The sequence below is a fragment of the Schistocerca gregaria genome, chromosome 2, assembly GCF_023897955.1.
Source record: "Schistocerca gregaria isolate iqSchGreg1 chromosome 2, iqSchGreg1.2, whole genome shotgun sequence".
In the NCBI taxonomy this organism is placed as follows: Eukaryota; Metazoa; Arthropoda; class Insecta; order Orthoptera; family Acrididae; genus Schistocerca; species Schistocerca gregaria.
In genome coordinates this window covers 971519626-971539730 of record NC_064921.1, presented here as the reverse complement: position 1 = coordinate 971539730, position 20105 = coordinate 971519626, and the positions used below count along the sequence as shown (strand labels likewise).

Sequence of the window (20105 nt, the reverse complement as noted above, 5' to 3'; positions counted from 1 at the left end):
AGCGCGTCCATATAGACGCACAGGAAATGCAATCATCGGCTGCAACTGCAAACATTGCCCAGATTAAGTTTTATAATGCTCGATGGTGTCGATTAGGTTAAAATATGCAAGTAGGAAGTGTCTGAAGTATGTCAGAGGACTGCTAAGTGTGTTACGAGTCTTAGCCTGCTGTCTGGTTCCATGGTGTAACGGTTAGCACTCTGGACTCTGAATCCAGCGATCCGAGTTCGAATCTCGGTGGAACCTTCGTTTAGTCTAAATTTTCTGTAATAAGAGTTTGTCGCTGAGGAAGTAGCAGCAATAGGCTCACGGCGTTAGTTTCTACGTTTGTGTAAAAAACGATGCGTCTATAAAACGGCCGAATATTGGTGCGACTTTGTGACCTATATAAAACATTAGACGAGTAATACCTGTAAGAGCAAGCAATTTTACGATAATTCGAAGAAATATCATTATCCCACGAAGGTTAAAATTCCCATGATTATCAAGTAGCTATTACAAGCTGAGCAAATGAATTTCCTTTCAAATAGGTTTAAAACATAGGGAGGTTCTGACTCAGTGGGCGTGCTCTGGGGCCTCTTTGCTCCTGAGATTAGAAAAACAGTGTTCTGGGCGGGATTTGAACCAGCGACCTATGGATAACTGTGAATCCTCCACTACAGTCCACCGCTCTACCAACTGAGCTACCAGAGGCTCTGTATACTTTCTTATTCGTACTGATTGCCTTACGTCCGTCCCTGTCCGCCGTCTGCACACACTGCTACTCAGCGCGGCCATATAGACGCACAGGAAATGCAATCATCGGCTGCAACTGCAAACATTGCCCAGATTAAGTTTTATAATGCTCGATGGTGTCGATTAGGTTAAAATATGCAAGTAGGAAGTGTCTGAAGTATGTCAGAGGACTGCTAAGTGTGTTACGAGTCTTATCCTGCTGTCTGGTTCCATGGTGTAACGGTTAGCACTCTGGACTCCGAATCCAGCGATCCGACTTCGAATCTCGGTGGAACCTTCGTTTAGTCTAAATTTTCTGTAAGAAGAGTTTGTCGCTGAGGAAGTAGCAGCAATAGGCTCACGGCGTTAGTTTCTACGTTTGTGTAAAAAACGATGCGTCTATAAAACGGCCGAATATTGGTGCGACTTTGTGACCTATATAAAACATTAGACGAGTAATACCTGTAAGAGCAAGCAATTTTACGATAATTCGAAGAAATATCATTATCCCACGAAGGTTAAAATTCCCATGATTATCAACTAGCTATTACAAGCTGAGCAAATGAATTTCCTTTCAAATAGGTTTAAAACATAGGGAGGTTCTGACTCAGTGGGCATGCTCTGGAGCCTCTTTGCTCCTGAGATTAGAAAAACAGTGTTCTGGGCCGGATTTGAACCAGCGACCTATGGATAACTGTGAATCCTCCACTACAGTCCACCTCTCTACCAACTGAGCTACCAGAGGCTCTGTATACTTTCTTATTCGTACTGATTGCTTTACGTCCGTCCCTGTCTGCCGTCTGCACACACTGCTACTCAGCGCGGCCATATAGACGCACAGGAAATGCAATCATCGGCTGCAACTGCAAACATTGCCCAGATTAAGTTTTATAATGCTCGATGGTGTCGATTAGGTTAAAATATGCAAGTAGGAAGTGTCTGAAGTATGTCAGAGGACTGATAAGTGTGTTACGAGTCTTATCCTGCTGTCTGGTTCTATGGTGTAACGGTTAGCACTCTGGACTCTGAATCCAGCGATCCGAGTTCGAATCTCGGTGGAACCTTCGTTTAGTCTAAATTTTCTGTAAGAAGAGTTTGTCGCTGAGGAAGTAGCAGCAATAGGCTCACGGCGTTAGTTTCTACGTTTGTGTAAAAAACGATGCGTCTATAAAACGGCCGAATATTGGTGCGACTTTGTGACCTATATAAAACATTAGACGAGTAATACCTGTAAGAGCAAGCAATTTTACGATAATTCGAAGAAATATCATTATCCCACGAAGGTTAAAATTCCCATGATTATCAACTAGCTATTACAAGCTGAGCAAATGAATTTCCTTTCAAATAGGTTTAAAACATAGGGAGGTTCTGACTCAGTGGGCATGCTCTGGAGCCTCTTTGCTCCTGAGATTAGAAAAACAGTCCTCTGGGCCGGATTTGAACCAGCGACCTATGGATAACTGTGAATCCTCCACTACAGTCCACCGCTCTACCAACTGAGCTACCAGAGGCTCTGTATACTTTCTTATTCGTACTGATTGCTTTACGTCCGTCCCTGTCTGCCGTCTGCACACACTGCTACTCAGCGCGTCCATATAGACGCACAGGAAATGCAATCATCGGCTGCAACTGCAAACATTGCCCAGATTAAGTTTTATAATGCTCGATGGTGTCGATTAGGTTAAAATATGCAAGTAGGAAGTGTCTGAAGTATGTCAGAGGACTGCTAAGTGTGTTACGAGTCTTAGCCTGCTGTCTGGTTCCATGGTGTAACGGTTAGCACTCTGGACTCTGAATCCAGCGATCCGAGTTCGAATCTCGGTGGAACCTTCGTTTAGTCTAAATTTTCTGTAATAAGAGTTTGTCGCTGAGGAAGTAGCAGCAATAGGCTCACGGCGTTAGTTTCTACGTTTGTGTAAAAAACGATGCGTCTATAAAACGGCTGAATATTGGTGCGACTTTGTGACCTATATAAAACATTAGACGAGTAATACCTGTAAGAGCAAGCAATTTTACGATAATTCGAAGAAATATCATTATCCCACGAAGGTTAAAATTCCCATGATTATCAAGTAGCTATTACAAGCTGAGCAAATGAATTTCCTTTCAAATAGGTTTAAAACATAGGGAGGTTCTGACTCAGTGGGCGTGCTCTGGGGCCTCTTTGCTCCTGAGATTAGAAAAACAGTGTTCTGGGCGGGATTTGAACCAGCGACCTATGGATAACTGTGAATCCTCCACTACAGTCCACCGCTCTACCAACTGAGCTACCAGAGGCTCTGTATACTTTCTTATTCGTACTGATTGCCTTACGTCCGTCCCTGTCCGCCGTCTGCACACACTGCTACTCAGCGCGGCCATATAGACGCACAGGAAATGCAATCATCGGCTGCAACTGCAAACATTGCCCAGATTAAGTTTTATAATGCTCGATGGTGTCGATTAGGTTAAAATATGCAAGTAGGAAGTGTCTGAAGTATGTCAGAGGACTGCTAAGTGTGTTACGAGTCTTATCCTGCTGTCTGGTTCCATGGTGTAACGGTTAGCACTCTGGACTCCGAATCCAGCGATCCGACTTCGAATCTCGGTGGAACCTTCGTTTAGTCTAAATTTTCTGTAAGAAGAGTTTGTCGCTGAGGAAGTAGCAGCAATAGGCTCACGGCGTTAGTTTCTACGTTTGTGTAAAAAACGATGCGTCTATAAAACGGCCGAATATTGGTGCGACTTTGTGACCTATATAAAACATTAGACGAGTAATACCTGTAAGAGCAAGCAATTTTACGATAATTCGAAGAAATATCATTATCCCACGAAGGTTAAAATTCCCATGATTATCAACTAGCTATTACAAGCTGAGCAAATGAATTTCCTTTCAAATAGGTTTAAAACATAGGGAGGTTCTGACTCAGTGGGCATGCTCTGGAGCCTCTTTGCTCCTGAGATTAGAAAAACAGTCCTCTGGGCCGGATTTGAACCAGCGACCTATGGATAACTGTGAATCCTCCACTACAGTCCACCGCTCTACCAACTGAGCTACCAGAGGCTCTGTATACTTTCTTATTCGTACTGATTGCTTTACGTCCATCCTGTCTGCCGTCTGCACACACTGATACTCAGCGCGGCCATATAGACGCACAGGAAATGCAATCATCGGCTGCAACTGCAAACATTGCCCAGATTAAGTTTTATAATGCTCGATGGTGTCGATTAGGTTAAAATATGCAAGTAGGAAGTGTCTGAAGTATGTCAAAGGACTGCTAAGTGTGTTACGAGTCTTATCCTGCTGTCTGGTTCCATGGTGTAACGGTTAGCACTCTGGACTCTGAATCCAGCGATCCGAGTTCGAATCTCGGTGGAACCTTCGTTTAGTCTAAATTTTCTGTAAGAAGAGTTTGTCGCTGAGGAAGTAGCAGCAATAGGCTCACGGCGTTAGTTTCTACGTTTGTGTAAAAAACGATGCGTCTATAAAACGGCCGAATATTGGTGCGACTTTGTGACCTATATAAAACATTAGACGAGTAATACCTGTAAGAGCAAGCAATTTTACGATAATTCGAAGAAATATCATTATCCCACGAAGGTTAAAATTCCCATGATTATCAACTAGCTATTACAAGCTGAGCAAATGAATTTCCTTTCAAATAGGTTTAAAACATAGGGAGGTTCTGACTCAGTGGGCATGCTCTGGAGCCTCTTTGCTCCTGAGATTAGAAAAACAGTCCTCTGGGCCGGATTTGAACCAGCGACCTATGGATAACTGTGAATCCTCCACTACAGTCCACCGCTCTACCAACTAAGCTACCAGAGGCTCTGTATACTTTCTTATTCGTACTGATTGCTTTACGTCCGTCCCTGTCTGCCGTCTGCACACACTGATACTCAGCGCGGCCATATAGACGCACAGGAAATGCAATCATCGGCTGCAACTGCAAACATTGCCCAGATTAAGTTTTATAATGCTCGATGGTGTCGATTAGGTTAAAATATGCAAGTAGGAAGTGTCTGAAGTATGTCAGAGGACTGCTAAGTGTGTTACGAGTCTTATCCTGCTGTCTGGTTCCATGGTGTAACGGTTAGCACTCTGGACTCTGAATCCAGCGATCCGAGTTCGAATCTCGGTGGAACCTTCGTTTAGTCTAAATTTTCTGTAAGAAGAGTTTGTCGCTGAGGAAGTAGCAGCAATAGGCTCACGGCGTTAGTTTCTACGTTTGTGTAAAAAACGATGCGTCTATAAAACGGCCGAATATTGGTGCGACTTTGTGACCTATATAAAACATTAGACGAGTAATACCTGTAAGAGCAAGCAATTTTACGATAATTCGAAGAAATATCATTATCCCACGAAGGTTAAAATTCCCATGATTATCAACTAGCTATTACAAGCTGAGCAAATGAATTTCCTTTCAAATAGGTTTAAAACATAGGGAGGTTCTGACTCAGTGGGCATGCTCTGGAGCCTCTTTGCTCCTGAGATTAGAAAAACAGTCCTCTGGGCTGGATTTGAACCAGCGACCTATGGATAACTGTGAATCCTCCACTACAGTCCACCGCTCTACCAACTGAGCTACCAGAGGCTCTGTATACTTTCTTATTCGTACTGATTGCTTTACGTCCGTCCCTGTCTGCCGTCTGCACACACTGCTACTCAGCGCGGCCATATAGACGCACAGGAAATGCAATCATCGGCTGCAACTGCAAACATTGCCCAGATTAAGTTTTATAATGCTCGATGGTGTCGATTAGGTTAAAATATGCAAGTAGGAAGTGTCTGAAGTATGTCAGAGGACTGCTAAGTGTGTTACGAGTCTTATCCTGCTGTCTGGTTCCATGGTGTAACGGTTAGCACTCTGGACTCTGAATCCAGCGATCCGAGTTCGAATCTCGGTGGAACCTTCGTTTAGTCTAAATTTTCTGTAAGAAGAGTTTGTCGCTGAGGAAGTAGCAGCAATAGGCTCACGGCGTTAGTTTCTACGTTTGTGTAAAAAACGATGCGTCTATAAAACGGCCGAATATTGGTGCGACTTTGTGACCTATATAAAACATTAGACGAGTAATACCTGTAAGAGCAAGCAATTTTACGATAATTCGAAGAAATATCATTATCCCACGAAGGTTAAAATTCCCATGATTATCAACTAGCTATTACAAGCTGAGCAAATGAATTTCCTTTCAAATAGGTTTAAAACATAGGGAGGTTCTGACTCAGTGGGCATGCTCTGGAGCCTCTTTGCTCCTGAGATTAGAAAAACAGTCCTCTGGGCCGGATTTGAACCAGCGACCTATGGATAACTGTGAATCCTCCACTACAGTCCACCGCTCTACCAACTAAGCTACCAGAGGCTCTGTATACTTTCTTATTCGTACTGATTGCTTTACGTCCGTCCCTGTCTGCCGTCTGCACACACTGATACTCAGCGCGGCCATATAGACGCACAGGAAATGCAATCATCGGCTGCAACTGCAAACATTGCCCAGATTAAGTTTTATAATGCTCGATGGTGTCGATTAGGTTAAAATATGCAAGTAGGAAGTGTCTGAAGTATGTCAGAGGACTGCTAAGTGTGTTACGAGTCTTATCCTGCTGTCTGGTTCCATGGTGTAACGGTTAGCACTCTGGACTCTGAATCCAGCGATCCGAGTTCGAATCTCGGTGGAACCTTCGTTTAGTCTAAATTTTCTGTAAGAAGAGTTTGTCGCTGAGGAAGTAGCAGCAATAGGCTCACGGCGTTAGTTTCTACGTTTGTGTAAAAAACGATGCGTCTATAAAACGGCCGAATATTGGTGCGACTTTGTGACCTATATAAAACATTAGACGAGTAATACCTGTAAGAGCAAGCAATTTTACGATAATTCGAAGAAATATCATTATCCCACGAAGGTTAAAATTCCCATGATTATCAACTAGCTATTACAAGCTGAGCAAATGAATTTCCTTTCAAATAGGTTTAAAACATAGGGAGGTTCTGACTCAGTGGGCATGCTCTGGAGCCTCTTTGCTCCTGAGATTAGAAAAACAGTCCTCTGGGCCGGATTTGAACCAGCGACCTATGGATAACTGTGAATCCTCCACTACAGTCCACCGCTCTACCAACTGAGCTACCAGAGGCTCTGTATACTTTCTTATTCGTACTGATTGCTTTACGTCCGTCCCTGTCTGCCGTCTGCACACACTGCTACTCAGCGCGGCCATATAGACGCACAGGAAATGCAATCATCGGCTGCAACTGCAAACATTGCCCAGATTAAGTTTTATAATGCTCGATGGTGTCGATTAGGTTAAAATATGCAAGTAGGAAGTGTCTGAAGTATGTCAAAGGACTGCTAAGTGTGTTACGAGTCTTATCCTGCTGTCTGGTTCCATGGTGTAACGGTTAGCACTCTGGACTCTGAATCCAGCGATCCGAGTTCGAATCTCGGTGGAACCTTCGTTTAGTCTAAATTTTCTGTAAGAAGAGTTTGTCGCTGAGGAAGTAGCAGCAATAGGCTCACGGCGTTAGTTTCTACGTTTGTGTAAAAAACGATGCGTCTATAAAACGGCCGAATATTGGTGCGACTTTGTGACCTATATAAAACATTAGACGAGTAATACCTGTAAGAGCAAGCAATTTTACGATAATTCGAAGAAATATCATTATCCCACGAAGGTTAAAATTCCCATGATTATCAACTAGCTATTACAAGCTGAGCAAATGAATTTCCTTTCAAATAGGTTTAAAACATAGGGAGGTTCTGACTCAGTGGGCATGCTCTGGAGCCTCTTTGCTCCTGAGATTAGAAAAACAGTCCTCTGGGCCGGATTTGAACCAGCGACCTATGGATAACTGTGAATCCTCCACTACAGTCCACCGCTCTACCAACTGAGCTACCAGAGGCTCTGTATACTTTCTTATTCGTACTGATTGCTTTACGTCCGTCCCTGTCTGCCGTCTGCACACACTGATACTCAGCGCGGCCATATAGACGCACAGGAAATGCAATCATCGGCTGCAACTGCAAACATTGCCCAGATTAAGTTTTATAATGCTCGATGGTGTCGATTAGGTTAAAATATGCAAGTAGGAAGTGTCTGAAGTATGTCAGAGGACTGCTAAGTGTGTTACGAGTCTTATCCTGCTGTCTGGTTCCATGGTGTAACGGTTAGCACTCTGGACTCTGAATCCAGCGATCCGAGTTCGAATCTCGGTGGAACCTTCGTTTAGTCTAAATTTTCTGTAAGAAGAGTTTGTCGCTGAGGAAGTAGCAGCAATAGGCTCACGGCGTTAGTTTCTACGTTTGTGTAAAAAACGATGCGTCTATAAAACGGCCGAATATTGGTGCGACTTTGTGACCTATATAAAACATTAGACGAGTAATACCTGTAAGAGCAAGCAATTTTACGATAATTCGAAGAAATATCATTATCCCACGAAGGTTAAAATTCCCATGATTATCAACTAGCTATTACAAGCTGAGCAAATGAATTTCCTTTCAAATAGGTTTAAAACATAGGGAGGTTCTGACTCAGTGGGCATGCTCTGGAGCCTCTTTGCTCCTGAGATTAGAAAAACAGTCCTCTGGGCCGGATTTGAACCAGCGACCTATGGATAACTGTGAATCCTCCACTACAGTCCACCGCTCTACCAACTGAGCTACCAGAGGCTCTGTATACTTTCTTATTCGTACTGATTGCTTTACGTCCGTCCCTGTCTGCCGTCTGCACACACTGCTACTCAGCGCGGCCATATAGACGCACAGGAAATGCAATCATCGGCTGCAACTGCAAACATTGCCCAGATTAAGTTTTATAATGCTCGATGGTGTCGATTAGGTTAAAATATGCAAGTAGGAAGTGTCTGAAGTATGTCAAAGGACTGCTAAGTGTGTTACGAGTCTTATCCTGCTGTCTGGTTCCATGGTGTAACGGTTAGCACTCTGGACTCTGAATCCAGCGATCCGAGTTCGAATCTCGGTGGAACCTTCGTTTAGTCTAAATTTTCTGTAAGAAGAGTTTGTCGCTGAGGAAGTAGCAGCAATAGGCTCACGGCGTTAGTTTCTACGTTTGTGTAAAAAACGATGCGTCTATAAAACGGCCGAATATTGGTGCGACTTTGTGACCTATATAAAACATTAGACGAGTAATACCTGTAAGAGCAAGCAATTTTACGATAATTCGAAGAAATATCATTATCCCACGAAGGTTAAAATTCCCATGATTATCAACTAGCTATTACAAGCTGAGCAAATGAATTTCCTTTCAAATAGGTTTAAAACATAGGGAGGTTCTGACTCAGTGGGCATGCTCTGGAGCCTCTTTGCTCCTGAGATTAGAAAAACAGTCCTCTGGGCCGGATTTGAACCAGCGACCTATGGATAACTGTGAATCCTCCACTACAGTCCACCGCTCTACCAACTAAGCTACCAGAGGCTCTGTATACTTTCTTATTCGTACTGATTGCTTTACGTCCGTCCCTGTCTGCCGTCTGCACACACTGATACTCAGCGCGGCCATATAGACGCACAGGAAATGCAATCATCGGCTGCAACTGCAAACATTGCCCAGATTAAGTTTTATAATGCTCGATGGTGTCGATTAGGTTAAAATATGCAAGTAGGAAGTGTCTGAAGTATGTCAGAGGACTGCTAAGTGTGTTACGAGTCTTATCCTGCTGTCTGGTTCCATGGTGTAACGGTTAGCACTCTGGACTCTGAATCCAGCGATCCGAGTTCGGATCTCGGTGGAACCTTCGTTTAGTCTAAATTTTCTGTAAGAAGAGTTTGTCGCTGAGGAAGTAGCAGCAATAGGCTCACGGCGTTAGTTTCTACGTTTGTGTAAAAAACGATGCGTCTATAAAACGGCCGAATATTGGTGCGACTTTGTGACCTATATAAAACATTAGACGAGTAATACCTGTAAGAGCAAGCAATTTTACGATAATTCGAAGAAATATCATTATCCCACGAAGGTTAAAATTCCCATGATTATCAACTAGCTATTACAAGCTGAGCAAATGAATTTCCTTTCAAATAGGTTTAAAACATAGGGAGGTTCTGACTCAGTGGGCATGCTCTGGAGCCTCTTTGCTCCTGAGATTAGAAAAACAGTCCTCTGGGCCGGATTTGAACCAGCGACCTATGGATAACTGTGAATCCTCCACTACAGTCCACCGCTCTACCAACTGAGCTACCAGAGGCTCTGTATACTTTCTTATTCGTACTGATTGCTTTACGTCCGTCCCTGTCTGCCGTCTGCACACACTGCTACTCAGCGCGGCCATATAGACGCACAGGAAATGCAATCATCGGCTGCAACTGCAAACATTGCCCAGATTAAGTTTTATAATGCTCGATGGTGTCGATTAGGTTAAAATATGCAAGTAGGAAGTGTCTGAAGTATGTCAGAGGACTGCTAAGTGTGTTACGAGTCTTATCCTGCTGTCTGGTTCCATGGTGTAACGGTTAGCACTCTGGACTCTGAATCCAGCGATCCGAGTTCGGATCTCGGTGGAACCTTCGTTTAGTCTAAATTTTCTGTAAGAAGAGTTTGTCGCTGAGGAAGTAGCAGCAATAGGCTCACGGCGTTAGTTTCTACGTTTGTGTAAAAAACGATGCGTCTATAAAACGGCCGAATATTGGTGCGACTTTGTGACCTATATAAAACATTAGACGAGTAATACCTGTAAGAGCAAGCAATGTTACGATAATTCGAAGAAATATCATTATCCCACGAAGGTTAAAATTCCCATGATTATCAACTAGCTATTACAAGCTGAGCAAATGAATTTCCTTTCAAATAGGTTTAAAACATAGGGAGGTTCTGACTCAGTGGGCATGCTCTGGAGCCTCTTTGCTCCTGAGATTAGAAAAACAGTCCTCTGGGCCGGATTTGAACCAGCGACCTATGGATAACTGTGAATCCTCCACTACAGTCCACCGCTCTACCAACTGAGCTACCAGAGGCTCTGTATACTTTCTTATTCGTACTGATTGCTTTACGTCCGTCCCTGTCTGCCGTCTGCACACACTGCTACTCAGCGCGGCCATATAGACGCACAGGAAATGCAATCATCGGCTGCAACTGCAAACATTGCCCAGATTAAGTTTTATAATGCTCGATGGTGTCGATTAGGTTAAAATATGCAAGTAGGAAGTGTCTGAAGTATGTCAGAGGACTGCTAAGTGTGTTACGAGTCTTATCCTGCTGTCTGGTTCCATGGTGTAACGGTTAGCACTCTGGACTCTGAATCCAGCGATCCGAGTTCGGATCTCGGTGGAACCTTCGTTTAGTCTAAATTTTCTGTAAGAAGAGTTTGTCGCTGAGGAAGTAGCAGCAATAGGCTCACGGCGTTAGTTTCTACGTTTGTGTAAAAAACGATGCGTCTATAAAACGGCCGAATATTGGTGCGACTTTGTGACCTATATAAAACATTAGACGAGTAATACCTGTAAGAGCAAGCAATGTTACGATAATTCGAAGAAATATCATTATCCCACGAAGGTTAAAATTCCCATGATTATCAACTAGCTATTACAAGCTGAGCAAATGAATTTCCTTTCAAATAGGTTTAAAACATAGGGAGGTTCTGACTCAGTGGGCATGCTCTGGAGCCTCTTTGCTCCTGAGATTAGAAAAACAGTCCTCTGGGCCGGATTTGAACCAGCGACCTATGGATAACTGTGAATCCTCCACTACAGTCCAACGCTCTACCAACTTTTTTTTTTTTTTTTTTTTTTTTTTTTTTTTTTTTTTTTTTTTTTTTTTTTTTACCGATCGGGACTGGAACCCGGGATCTCCTGCTTACATGGCAGACGCTCTATCCATCTTTTTTTTTTTTTTTTTTGGCCTCCCATCACCCCTTTCAGCCCATCCTTGCGCTCTCCATAATTCGCCTTCATCGGCGTCGGCTTCTCACGCCATGTACATAACCATAAACTGATGAGACGAAGTTAATCCCTTTATCGTGGAGAAACTAATGTACCCCTTCTTTGGGCTTATTGATAATGTGAAAAAAGAATGATGTCTTCAGTAGGTAGAAACAGAAGTTATGTTCAGTTTGTTTCCTTCTTCATCGCTGTTTTTTGTTGTCACACTTAAAGCAAATAGTCTTCCTTGACAAAGAAACGTCAGAGGGCATTGCGAAACTGCCTCTTCTCTCTGAAAATGCTTAAAAAACAAACCATATTCGGTGAGAAGCAACTATTTATAATGGCTTCTTGAAAAATAAATTAATAAACGTTGAACTCAAAGAACGGCAATTCCAGTAAAAACTAAAATAATTTTTTTTTTTTTCCACGATTGTTAAGTAAGTTAGTAGTGGTGAACACTCTCTTACGTTTGTCTTCTGTGTCCGCAGATATTTCTTGTTAATTCTTTTACATCAAGGTCTTGGTTAAAAAATTTGCGTATGTTTCTTTATATTTACTAGTCTTCAGTAACATGTGATGCTCAGTTAGCAGATAGATCCAAAAATCCTCTTGGCTTTTCTCTTCCTTCGTGAAGAGGTAATGGACCGTTGCCGCTTTCAGCCAATTGACTGCGTTGCGTTTCGTGTTAGGAAAGGGTACATCATCCGGTGTCAAAAAGTCCGCAGGCGTTATAGCGTTAGGTGACGTTCGAAGGATGAGTGCCAGCTTTCGACGGACATTCAGCCAGATATCTTTAACCTTGTCGCACACGAGACGATGTTCTTCGTTATCAATTAAACTACACGTTGCACACAAAGGCGAATCCGCTAAGTGGATCGAATGAAGTTTCGAGTTTGTTGCAACTTTCCTATTTACAACAAAGTACCATGTTGCTCTCAGATGAGTAGCTAAGTTACGGTTATGAATATTTGCCCATATCACTTTCCAGTTAGAACATGGATAGTTTTGTTCTATTTTGTTGTTCTTCTTTTCTCCCATCAATTTGCCATATATTTCTTTTACGTTTGTCATGTCTTTTTCCGGAATTCTTGAACGTAGGTAGCTATATTCTATTAAAAACCATCGTAAATGGTAAAGTCCGCTCGGTATGTGCTGCACATTAATGGGTGGAGAGAGGTCATCTGGAGCTGTTTCAGATTGCAAGTGCGCGGCGATACAGCTGCCGGATTGTCTCCATTGTTGAAATGTATTGGAGATGTACAGAGCCTGCGACTTTTTAGTAACATTCGTTAAGTTTAAGCCGCCATTATTAGTGGCGAGCGTCAGAGTGTCATACTGGATTTTAAATATGTGGCCACGGCTCACAAAATAGCCTATTGCTGACATAATTTGTTTGGCGATGCCGGCGGGTATAGGCAGTATCTGGGCGACATAATTGACTTTGGAAGTAATAGAGACGTTCGCTAAAGACACTCTCTGAATTTCATTTAACTGTCGAATACTATGTGTCCGTACACTAGCTCGTATGGTAGTTAGTACTTGTCTATAGTTGGCCGCAATAGTTTGACGTATATTTTTTCGGAAATCAATGCCGAGACACTTCAAGGCTGTTAGCTCACGTAACTGACCGTGTGTGCGCATGCCAATGCCACATCCGATATTGAATATGCCGGACTTGGTTTTGTTTAACCTCGCGGCTGACGCTCGTTCGTATTTTTCTATTATGTGCATTGCCGTCTCGACTTCCGCTACATTCATAACGAGAAACCCAACATCGTCCGCATAAGCTTTACATATTATTTTGTTTCCTCGTATTTGCAATCCTTGTAACCGCTGAGTCAAGGTAGCGAGCAAAGGTTCGATGGCCATGGCAAAAAGTGCCATGGACAACGGACAACCTTGCCTGACGGAACATGCGATCTCGACTGGCCGGCTAGGCTGTCCATTTATGATGATTCTGGAGGAGTTATTCGTTACCAAACGTCGTATGAGGTCGACGAATCTCGGCGGAAAACCCATTGCGCCCATCGTTTTCAGGAGGTAGGAGTGGCTGATCCTGTCGAAGGCTTTATCGAAATCTAACGACACGATGGCACATTTTAGCCGACATACTTCTGCTATTGAAATTATGTCGCGGTAGTCGGACAGCGTCTGCTGAATTTTCCTATCTTTGCCCACGCTAGACTGATATGGGCCGGTGACGCTGGCCATTACATTTTTAAGTCTGTGGGCTAAGAGCCGCGAAAAAATTTTATAGTCACTGTTCAACAGAGTGATTGGTCTCAAATTTCCAATTTTCTTGCCAGCCGATTTTTTTGCGATTAACACTATCATACCTTCACGAAAATCTTTCGGTATCTCCTTATTGAGGTTCAGAAGTTCATTACAGATGCATGTAATTCTATGTTTTATATGTTCCCAGAAGACTTGATAAAATTCTGCTGGTATGCCGTCAGCTCCAGGGGATTTATTTTTTGCACTTTGATAGACAGCATAGTGTACATCGTCTTCGGTCGCCTCCGCTATTAGAGCTTCCGCGTACGCGTTACCAACGCGTCCTTGCAGGTGGGTCAGTATATCGTCCTGTGCTTTTTCGTCTACCTCTTTATGTGAAAACAAGTTGTCGAAATGGGTTAGTATTTCTGCTTTTATGTCGTTGTGCATTGTCAAGGTGGTTCCATTATCAGTTTTAAGCTCCGTCAGTATTTTGCGGAATCCTCGTTTAGTTTCACGAATCACATGATATATCGAAGTGGCTTCTTTTTGCGCCACAGTCTCTGCTCTTGACCTTATTTGGTATCCTTCAAGCTGTTGTCGCCTTAATGTCAGTATTTTTGCCTGGAATTCTTTAATTCTCCCATGGTTCCCAATAGCTGTAGCACCTTGCAGGTAGAGTTCTCGGAGACAATGAAAGTAAAATTCTATCGTTCTTTTCCGCCAAAAGCTCTTCTCCCGGGAGTAGTTGATGAAACATCTCCGGATCTGAGGTTTGGCGCATTTGAGCCACCAATCCAAGGTCGAGTGGTAAGAGCTGAGTTTGGTCTCGCAGGCTCTCCAAGTGGTGAGAAAGGCTTCTCGACAGGCAGGATCTTTTAAGTGTGAAACATTAAGTTTCCATGGCCCTTTATATCGACAGGTTCCTTGTCGTTCCAAATTTAATGTGCATATATATGCAGCGTGGTCCGAAAAAACGGTTGGCCAAACTTCAGACTGCAGGATGCGGTGTTTCAGATTGGGCGAGACATATATTCGATCCAACCGGCTCGCTGAATGATTAGTGAGGTGGGTAAAGCCGGGTGCCGCGCCGTGCTTTTGCTCCCACGAATCAGTTAAACGGAGGTCGGTGACGATACGTTCCAGGTCCGGCGATTTGTTGTAGTTCGGAGTTTGGTCTTTGGCATGTATGACACTGTTAAAGTCGCCTCCAAGGATGGTATGGGTGCAGTGTACACCAAACAAAGGAACAATTCCCTCCTTAAAAAACTGTGCTCGTTGGCACCGATTGGTAGAACCAGATGGGGCATAGACATTAATAATCCTGGTGTTATAAAGCGTGCCGGCAATGCCTCTGCCGTTAGGCAGTTTTGTTACGTCTGTAATGACGACGCCCTCTTTGAAAAGAAATGCGGTACCCAAATCACATCCAATTCCAGGATTGACTATAGCATTATACCCCTGTATGAAGTCAAGTTCGATGTTTGTTACTTCTTGTAAAAACAAAATGTCCACATCAGCTGCATACAGGAAATCTTTTAAATTTTGTAAATGAAATGGGCTACAAATTTTATTGATGTTCAGCGTAGCGATCTTATAGGCCTGCAACGGAACTACGTAAGCCAAGACGGGAGTGTAATTAGGAAAAACTCTGGCAACATATCATTTCGAAAAAACATTAAGAAATCTGACCCGAGAGACATGTGGACACAAGTCAGTAAAACCGTTCAGACTAGAAATATTCATGACTTGGGAAGGGATCAGTCGGCTTCTCCGTGTCTGGCACAGTATCCGTCGCGGCGATGACATTCAAGACGACGTCATCGCGTGGTGTGGCCATCGTGGTGACTGTAACGGTTCCTGTGGTGTCCATAATTTCGTCCTCCTTTGTAGTGTCGTCGACATCGTCTGCCCACGGATTCGACAGCCCTGTCATCGGTTCGTCATTAAGTGGTGCACTATATTCAGGTGTTTGCTGGTGATTTTTATCTTCGGTTCGGGTAATTGCTACGTCATCGGAGGGCAAACTGGCAGAACCGGAGGTACTATCCAAGGACACAGGGTCTTCGTTAGATGACTGCTGATTGCACTGCAAGTTCTCAGATGCAGATTGACGTATTTTGCCCCCTATTTGCTTCGCCTGTTCACGCAGTTGTGGTGCAGTCTGCTCTGCACCTTGACGCGCGATCCACCGTTTTTTAGATTTCTTGGGAGATGCGTCTCGTGGTGGACTTTGGACGGTACCTGAAGAAGCCTCAGGTTGCAAAGTAGCACTACTCGAAGTGACTGACGCCAGGTCTGATTTCATTGCACTTGACGGGCTGTGGTCAGTGCCTAAGGCAGCTGCAGGATTCGGAAGAGCACCACTAGAAACGGCTGGTTGCGAGTCCGTTTTCTGTGCACCTGATACGCTTTTGATACCTCCTAAAGAAGCTCCAGGATGCAGAGGAGCACTACCCGAAGCGACTGAGGTCGCGTCCGTATCCATTGCCTCATTGGGCGATTCCACGGCGACAAGGGCAGGAGCAGATATGTCTTCGCAGGAGGGTTGAGTGTCTACAGATGCTACACCTGAGTCGGTCGGTCGGTTGGTCGGTCGCTTGTGGGTCGGTATTCGTAGTAACTTCGGGGGGCGCAGTGGCACTTGCAAAACCGCGCGCTACGGCGACATATGTCACGGGCAGCGTTGACATAGCAGGGGGCCTGACGGCATCGCCAGCAGGCAGTTGCGCCACTCGCCTTTGAACACATTCTGCATGAACGTGGCCTGGTAAATTGCAGACAGCACTCGTTTTCGGTTGGTCATCATACATCACAACAGCTCTATATCCGCAGACGTTTATAAACGACGGAATGTGCTTCTGCAATTCGACTTTTAATTGGCGCACACCATTCAAAACAGGGAATTTGTGTGCAGCAGACCACCGTTCAGCAATATTACTCAAAACTTTCCCGTATGGAGCAATAACAGCATTTATCTGGTCACTTGTAATTTCAAAGGGAAGTTCAAAGACTCGCACGCTCCGAATACCTAGACCAGCATGGGCAACGGTAACCTCCCCAACATTTCCGTCAGCATGTTTAAATTTCAGAATGCCACCACAAGATCGAACTATCCTTTCACACAATTCTGGACTGGCAAGTTTCACGAAAACCACACTGTTCATAATCGAGAAATGTATGCCGATAATATCATCAAGTCCTATTTTAACATCATCCTCTAACCACTGTTCAACATCAAATGACCTCGGTCGGACAAAGTTGCGATCAAACGTGAATTTCAAAGTATCTTTTCGTAGCGGGTGCGACATCTCTTAATTCTTTTTCATGTCTACACAAATACTATAGACAGCGACGCGTTGCAGCAAGAGCAGAGACTTACCACGCGGAGCTAACGCAGCACAGCACACAGCACGGCACGTCCGATCTCCAGAGCAGCCGCTGGCTGACTGCCAACTGAGCTACCAGAGGCTCTGTATACTTTCTTATTCCTACTCATTGCTTTACGTCCGTCCCTGTCTGCCGTCTGCACACACTGCTACTCAGCGCGGCCATATAGACGCACAGGAAATGCAATCATCGGCTGCAACTGCAAACATTGCCCAGATTAAGTTTTATAATGCTCGATGGTGTCGATTAGGTTAAAATATGCAAGTAGGAAGTGTCTGAAGTATGTCAGAGGACTGCTAAGTGTATTACGAGTCTTATCCTGCTGTCTGGTTCCATGGTGTAACGGTTAGCACTCTGGACTCTGAATCCAGCGATCCGAGTTCGAATCTCGGTGGAACCTTCGTTTAGTCTAAATTTTCTGTAATAAGAGTTTCTCGCTGAGGAAGTAGCAGCAATAGGCTCACGGCGTTAGTTTCTACGTTTGTGTAGAAAACGATGCGTCTATAAAACGGCCGAATATTGGTGCGACTTTGTGACCTATATAGAACATTAAACGAGTAATACCTGTAAGAGCAAGCAATTTTACGATAATTCGAAGAAATATCATTATCCCACGAAGGTTAAAAATCCCATGATTATCAACTAGCTATTACAAGCTGAGCAAAGGAATTTCCTTTAAAATAGGTTTAAAACATAGGGAGCTTCTGACTCAGTGGGCATTCTCTGGAGCCTCTTTCTGCTGAGATTAGAAAAACAGTCCTCTGGGCCGGATTTAAACCAGCGACCTATGGATAACTGTGAATCCTCCACTACAGTCCACCGCTCTACCAACTGAGCTACCAGAGGCTCTGTATACTTTCTTATTCCTACTCATTGCTTTACGTCCGTCAATGTCTGCCGTCTGCACACACTGCTACTCAGCGCGGCCATATAGACGCACAGGAAATGCATTCATCGGCTGCAACTGCAAACATTGCCCAGATTAAGTTTTATAATGCTCGATGGTGTCGATTAGGTTAAAATATGCAAGTAGGAAGTGTCTGAAGTATGTCAGAGGACTGCTAAGTGTATTACGAGTCTTATCCTGCTGTCTGGTTCCATGGTGTAACGGTTAGCACTCTGGACTCTGAATCCAGCGATCCGAGTTCGAATCTCGGTGGAACCTTCGTTTAGTCTAACTTTTCTGTAATAAGAGTTTCTCGCTGAGGAAGTAGCAGCAATAGGCTCACGGCGTTAGTTTCTACGTTTGTGTAGAAAACGATGCGTCTATAAAACGGCCGAATATTGGTGCGACTTTGTGACCTATATAGAACATTAAACGAGTAATACCTGTAAGAGCAAGCAATTTTACGATAATTCGAAGAAATATCATTATCCCACGAAAGTTAAAAATCCCATGATTAGCAACTAGCTATTACAAGCTGAGCAAATGAATTTCCTTTAAAATAGGTTTAAAACATAGGGAGGTTCTGACTCAGTGGGCATTCTCTGGAGCCTCTTTGCTGCTGAGATTAGAAAAACAGTCCTCTGGGCCGGATTTGAACCAGCGACCTATGGATAACTGTGAATCCTCCACTACAGTCCACCGCTCTACCAACTGAGCTACCAGACGCTCTGTATACTTTCTTATTCCTACTCATTGCTTTACGTCCGTCCCTGTCTGCCGTCTGCACACACTACTACTCAGCGCTTCCATATAGACGCACAGGAAATGCAGTCATCGGCTGCAACTGCAAACATTGCCCAGATTTAGTTATATAATGCTCGATGGTGTCGATTAGGTTAAAATATGCAAGTAGGAAGTGTCTGAAGTATGTCAGAGGACTGCTAAGTGTATTACGAGTCTTATCCTGCTGTCTGGTTCCATGGTGTAACGGTTAGCACTCTGGACTCTGAATCCAGCGGTCCGAGTTCGAATCTCGGTGGAACCTTCGTTTAGTCTAAATTTTCCGTAATAAGAGTTTCTCGCTGAGGAAGTAGCAGCAATAGGCTCACGGCGTTAGTTTCTACGTTTGTGTAGAAAACGATGCGTCTATAAAACGGCCGAATATTGGTGCGACTTTGTGACCTATATAGAACATTAAACGAGTAATACCTGTAAGAGCAAGCAATTTTACGATAATTCGAAGAAATATCATTATCCCACGAAGGTTAAAAATCCCATGATTATCAACTAGCTATTACAAGCTGAGCAAATGAATTTCCTTTAAAATAGGTTTAAAACATAGGGAGGTTCTGACTCAGTGGGCATTCTCTGGAGCCTCTTTGCTGCTGAGATTAGACAAACAGTCCTCTGGGCCGGATTTGAACCAGCGACCTATGGATAACTGTGAATCCTCCACTACAGTCCACCACTCTACCAGCTGAGCTACCAGCGGCTCTGTATACTTTCTTATTCCTACTCATTGCTTTACGTCCGTCCCTGTCTGCCGTCTGCACACACTGCTACTCAGCGCGGCCATATAGACGCACAGGAAATGCAATCATCGGCTGCAACTGCAAACATTGCCCAGATTAAGTTTTATAATGCTCGATGGTGTCGATTAGGTTAAAATATGCAAGTAGGAAGTGTCTGAAGTATGTCAGAGGACTGCTAAGTGTATTACGAGTCTTATCCTGCTGTCTGGTTCCATGGTGTATCGGTTAGCACTCTGGACTCTGAATCCAGCGATCCGAGTTCGAATCTCGGTGGAACCTTCGTTTAGTCTAAATTTTCTGTAATAAGAGTTTCTCGCTGAGGAAGTAGCAGCAATAGGCTCACGGCGTTAGTTTCTACGTTTGTGTAGAAAACGATGCGTCTATAAAACGGCCGAATATTGGTGCGACTTTGTGACCTATATAGAACATTAAACGAGTAATACCTGTAAGAGCAAGCAATTTTACGATAATTCGAAGAAATATCATTATCCCACGAAGGTTAAAAATCCCATGATTATCAACTAGCT

At 43.8% G+C, this 20105-nt stretch overlaps 36 non-coding genes across 36 annotated transcripts; 19 read left to right on the top strand and 17 right to left on the bottom strand.

Annotated features, from left to right (window-relative positions):
* Window positions 1-174: 174 nt before the first annotated feature.
* Trnaq-cug (transfer RNA glutamine (anticodon CUG)) lies at window positions 175-246 on the top strand. Its single transcript has one exon. It is a non-coding gene; the product is annotated as a tRNA-Gln (tRNA).
* A 358-nt stretch (window positions 247-604) lies between these two features.
* Trnay-gua (transfer RNA tyrosine (anticodon GUA)) lies at window positions 605-694 on the bottom strand. Its single transcript is given in 2 exon segments — window positions 605-640; window positions 657-694. It is a non-coding gene; the product is annotated as a tRNA-Tyr (tRNA).
* Window positions 695-940: 246 nt separating this feature from the next.
* Window positions 941-1012, top strand: Trnar-ccg (transfer RNA arginine (anticodon CCG)). The gene has a single exon. It is a non-coding gene; the product is annotated as a tRNA-Arg (tRNA).
* Window positions 1013-1370: 358 nt separating this feature from the next.
* Window positions 1371-1460, bottom strand: Trnay-gua (transfer RNA tyrosine (anticodon GUA)). Its single transcript is given in 2 exon segments — window positions 1371-1406; window positions 1423-1460. It is a non-coding gene; the product is annotated as a tRNA-Tyr (tRNA).
* Window positions 1461-1706: 246 nt separating this feature from the next.
* Window positions 1707-1778, top strand: Trnaq-cug (transfer RNA glutamine (anticodon CUG)). The gene has a single exon. It is a non-coding gene; the product is annotated as a tRNA-Gln (tRNA).
* A 358-nt stretch (window positions 1779-2136) lies between these two features.
* On the bottom strand, window positions 2137-2225 carry Trnay-gua (transfer RNA tyrosine (anticodon GUA)). The gene is given in 2 exon segments: window positions 2137-2172; window positions 2189-2225. It is a non-coding gene; the product is annotated as a tRNA-Tyr (tRNA).
* A 247-nt stretch (window positions 2226-2472) lies between these two features.
* Trnaq-cug (transfer RNA glutamine (anticodon CUG)) lies at window positions 2473-2544 on the top strand. The gene has a single exon. It is a non-coding gene; the product is annotated as a tRNA-Gln (tRNA).
* A 358-nt stretch (window positions 2545-2902) lies between these two features.
* Trnay-gua (transfer RNA tyrosine (anticodon GUA)) lies at window positions 2903-2992 on the bottom strand. Its single transcript is given in 2 exon segments — window positions 2903-2938; window positions 2955-2992. It is a non-coding gene; the product is annotated as a tRNA-Tyr (tRNA).
* A 246-nt stretch (window positions 2993-3238) lies between these two features.
* On the top strand, window positions 3239-3310 carry Trnar-ccg (transfer RNA arginine (anticodon CCG)). Its single transcript has one exon. It is a non-coding gene; the product is annotated as a tRNA-Arg (tRNA).
* Window positions 3311-3668: 358 nt separating this feature from the next.
* Window positions 3669-3757, bottom strand: Trnay-gua (transfer RNA tyrosine (anticodon GUA)). The gene is given in 2 exon segments: window positions 3669-3704; window positions 3721-3757. It is a non-coding gene; the product is annotated as a tRNA-Tyr (tRNA).
* Window positions 3758-4003: 246 nt separating this feature from the next.
* Window positions 4004-4075, top strand: Trnaq-cug (transfer RNA glutamine (anticodon CUG)). Its single transcript has one exon. It is a non-coding gene; the product is annotated as a tRNA-Gln (tRNA).
* A 358-nt stretch (window positions 4076-4433) lies between these two features.
* Window positions 4434-4522, bottom strand: Trnay-gua (transfer RNA tyrosine (anticodon GUA)). The gene is given in 2 exon segments: window positions 4434-4469; window positions 4486-4522. It is a non-coding gene; the product is annotated as a tRNA-Tyr (tRNA).
* Window positions 4523-4769: 247 nt separating this feature from the next.
* Trnaq-cug (transfer RNA glutamine (anticodon CUG)) lies at window positions 4770-4841 on the top strand. The gene has a single exon. It is a non-coding gene; the product is annotated as a tRNA-Gln (tRNA).
* Window positions 4842-5199: 358 nt separating this feature from the next.
* Trnay-gua (transfer RNA tyrosine (anticodon GUA)) lies at window positions 5200-5288 on the bottom strand. The gene is given in 2 exon segments: window positions 5200-5235; window positions 5252-5288. It is a non-coding gene; the product is annotated as a tRNA-Tyr (tRNA).
* Window positions 5289-5535: 247 nt separating this feature from the next.
* Trnaq-cug (transfer RNA glutamine (anticodon CUG)) lies at window positions 5536-5607 on the top strand. The gene has a single exon. It is a non-coding gene; the product is annotated as a tRNA-Gln (tRNA).
* Window positions 5608-5965: 358 nt separating this feature from the next.
* Window positions 5966-6054, bottom strand: Trnay-gua (transfer RNA tyrosine (anticodon GUA)). The gene is given in 2 exon segments: window positions 5966-6001; window positions 6018-6054. It is a non-coding gene; the product is annotated as a tRNA-Tyr (tRNA).
* A 247-nt stretch (window positions 6055-6301) lies between these two features.
* Trnaq-cug (transfer RNA glutamine (anticodon CUG)) lies at window positions 6302-6373 on the top strand. Its single transcript has one exon. It is a non-coding gene; the product is annotated as a tRNA-Gln (tRNA).
* A 358-nt stretch (window positions 6374-6731) lies between these two features.
* On the bottom strand, window positions 6732-6820 carry Trnay-gua (transfer RNA tyrosine (anticodon GUA)). The gene is given in 2 exon segments: window positions 6732-6767; window positions 6784-6820. It is a non-coding gene; the product is annotated as a tRNA-Tyr (tRNA).
* A 247-nt stretch (window positions 6821-7067) lies between these two features.
* On the top strand, window positions 7068-7139 carry Trnaq-cug (transfer RNA glutamine (anticodon CUG)). Its single transcript has one exon. It is a non-coding gene; the product is annotated as a tRNA-Gln (tRNA).
* A 358-nt stretch (window positions 7140-7497) lies between these two features.
* On the bottom strand, window positions 7498-7586 carry Trnay-gua (transfer RNA tyrosine (anticodon GUA)). Its single transcript is given in 2 exon segments — window positions 7498-7533; window positions 7550-7586. It is a non-coding gene; the product is annotated as a tRNA-Tyr (tRNA).
* A 247-nt stretch (window positions 7587-7833) lies between these two features.
* Trnaq-cug (transfer RNA glutamine (anticodon CUG)) lies at window positions 7834-7905 on the top strand. Its single transcript has one exon. It is a non-coding gene; the product is annotated as a tRNA-Gln (tRNA).
* A 358-nt stretch (window positions 7906-8263) lies between these two features.
* Trnay-gua (transfer RNA tyrosine (anticodon GUA)) lies at window positions 8264-8352 on the bottom strand. The gene is given in 2 exon segments: window positions 8264-8299; window positions 8316-8352. It is a non-coding gene; the product is annotated as a tRNA-Tyr (tRNA).
* A 247-nt stretch (window positions 8353-8599) lies between these two features.
* Window positions 8600-8671, top strand: Trnaq-cug (transfer RNA glutamine (anticodon CUG)). Its single transcript has one exon. It is a non-coding gene; the product is annotated as a tRNA-Gln (tRNA).
* A 358-nt stretch (window positions 8672-9029) lies between these two features.
* On the bottom strand, window positions 9030-9118 carry Trnay-gua (transfer RNA tyrosine (anticodon GUA)). Its single transcript is given in 2 exon segments — window positions 9030-9065; window positions 9082-9118. It is a non-coding gene; the product is annotated as a tRNA-Tyr (tRNA).
* A 247-nt stretch (window positions 9119-9365) lies between these two features.
* Trnaq-cug (transfer RNA glutamine (anticodon CUG)) lies at window positions 9366-9437 on the top strand. Its single transcript has one exon. It is a non-coding gene; the product is annotated as a tRNA-Gln (tRNA).
* Window positions 9438-9795: 358 nt separating this feature from the next.
* Window positions 9796-9884, bottom strand: Trnay-gua (transfer RNA tyrosine (anticodon GUA)). The gene is given in 2 exon segments: window positions 9796-9831; window positions 9848-9884. It is a non-coding gene; the product is annotated as a tRNA-Tyr (tRNA).
* A 247-nt stretch (window positions 9885-10131) lies between these two features.
* Trnaq-cug (transfer RNA glutamine (anticodon CUG)) lies at window positions 10132-10203 on the top strand. Its single transcript has one exon. It is a non-coding gene; the product is annotated as a tRNA-Gln (tRNA).
* A 358-nt stretch (window positions 10204-10561) lies between these two features.
* On the bottom strand, window positions 10562-10650 carry Trnay-gua (transfer RNA tyrosine (anticodon GUA)). Its single transcript is given in 2 exon segments — window positions 10562-10597; window positions 10614-10650. It is a non-coding gene; the product is annotated as a tRNA-Tyr (tRNA).
* A 247-nt stretch (window positions 10651-10897) lies between these two features.
* Window positions 10898-10969, top strand: Trnaq-cug (transfer RNA glutamine (anticodon CUG)). The gene has a single exon. It is a non-coding gene; the product is annotated as a tRNA-Gln (tRNA).
* Window positions 10970-17488: 6519 nt separating this feature from the next.
* On the top strand, window positions 17489-17560 carry Trnaq-cug (transfer RNA glutamine (anticodon CUG)). Its single transcript has one exon. It is a non-coding gene; the product is annotated as a tRNA-Gln (tRNA).
* A 357-nt stretch (window positions 17561-17917) lies between these two features.
* On the bottom strand, window positions 17918-18006 carry Trnay-gua (transfer RNA tyrosine (anticodon GUA)). The gene is given in 2 exon segments: window positions 17918-17953; window positions 17970-18006. It is a non-coding gene; the product is annotated as a tRNA-Tyr (tRNA).
* A 247-nt stretch (window positions 18007-18253) lies between these two features.
* On the top strand, window positions 18254-18325 carry Trnaq-cug (transfer RNA glutamine (anticodon CUG)). The gene has a single exon. It is a non-coding gene; the product is annotated as a tRNA-Gln (tRNA).
* Window positions 18326-18683: 358 nt separating this feature from the next.
* Window positions 18684-18772, bottom strand: Trnay-gua (transfer RNA tyrosine (anticodon GUA)). Its single transcript is given in 2 exon segments — window positions 18684-18719; window positions 18736-18772. It is a non-coding gene; the product is annotated as a tRNA-Tyr (tRNA).
* Window positions 18773-19019: 247 nt separating this feature from the next.
* Window positions 19020-19091, top strand: Trnaq-cug (transfer RNA glutamine (anticodon CUG)). The gene has a single exon. It is a non-coding gene; the product is annotated as a tRNA-Gln (tRNA).
* Window positions 19092-19449: 358 nt separating this feature from the next.
* Window positions 19450-19538, bottom strand: Trnay-gua (transfer RNA tyrosine (anticodon GUA)). The gene is given in 2 exon segments: window positions 19450-19485; window positions 19502-19538. It is a non-coding gene; the product is annotated as a tRNA-Tyr (tRNA).
* Window positions 19539-19785: 247 nt separating this feature from the next.
* On the top strand, window positions 19786-19857 carry Trnaq-cug (transfer RNA glutamine (anticodon CUG)). Its single transcript has one exon. It is a non-coding gene; the product is annotated as a tRNA-Gln (tRNA).
* Window positions 19858-20105: the final 248 nt, after the last annotated feature.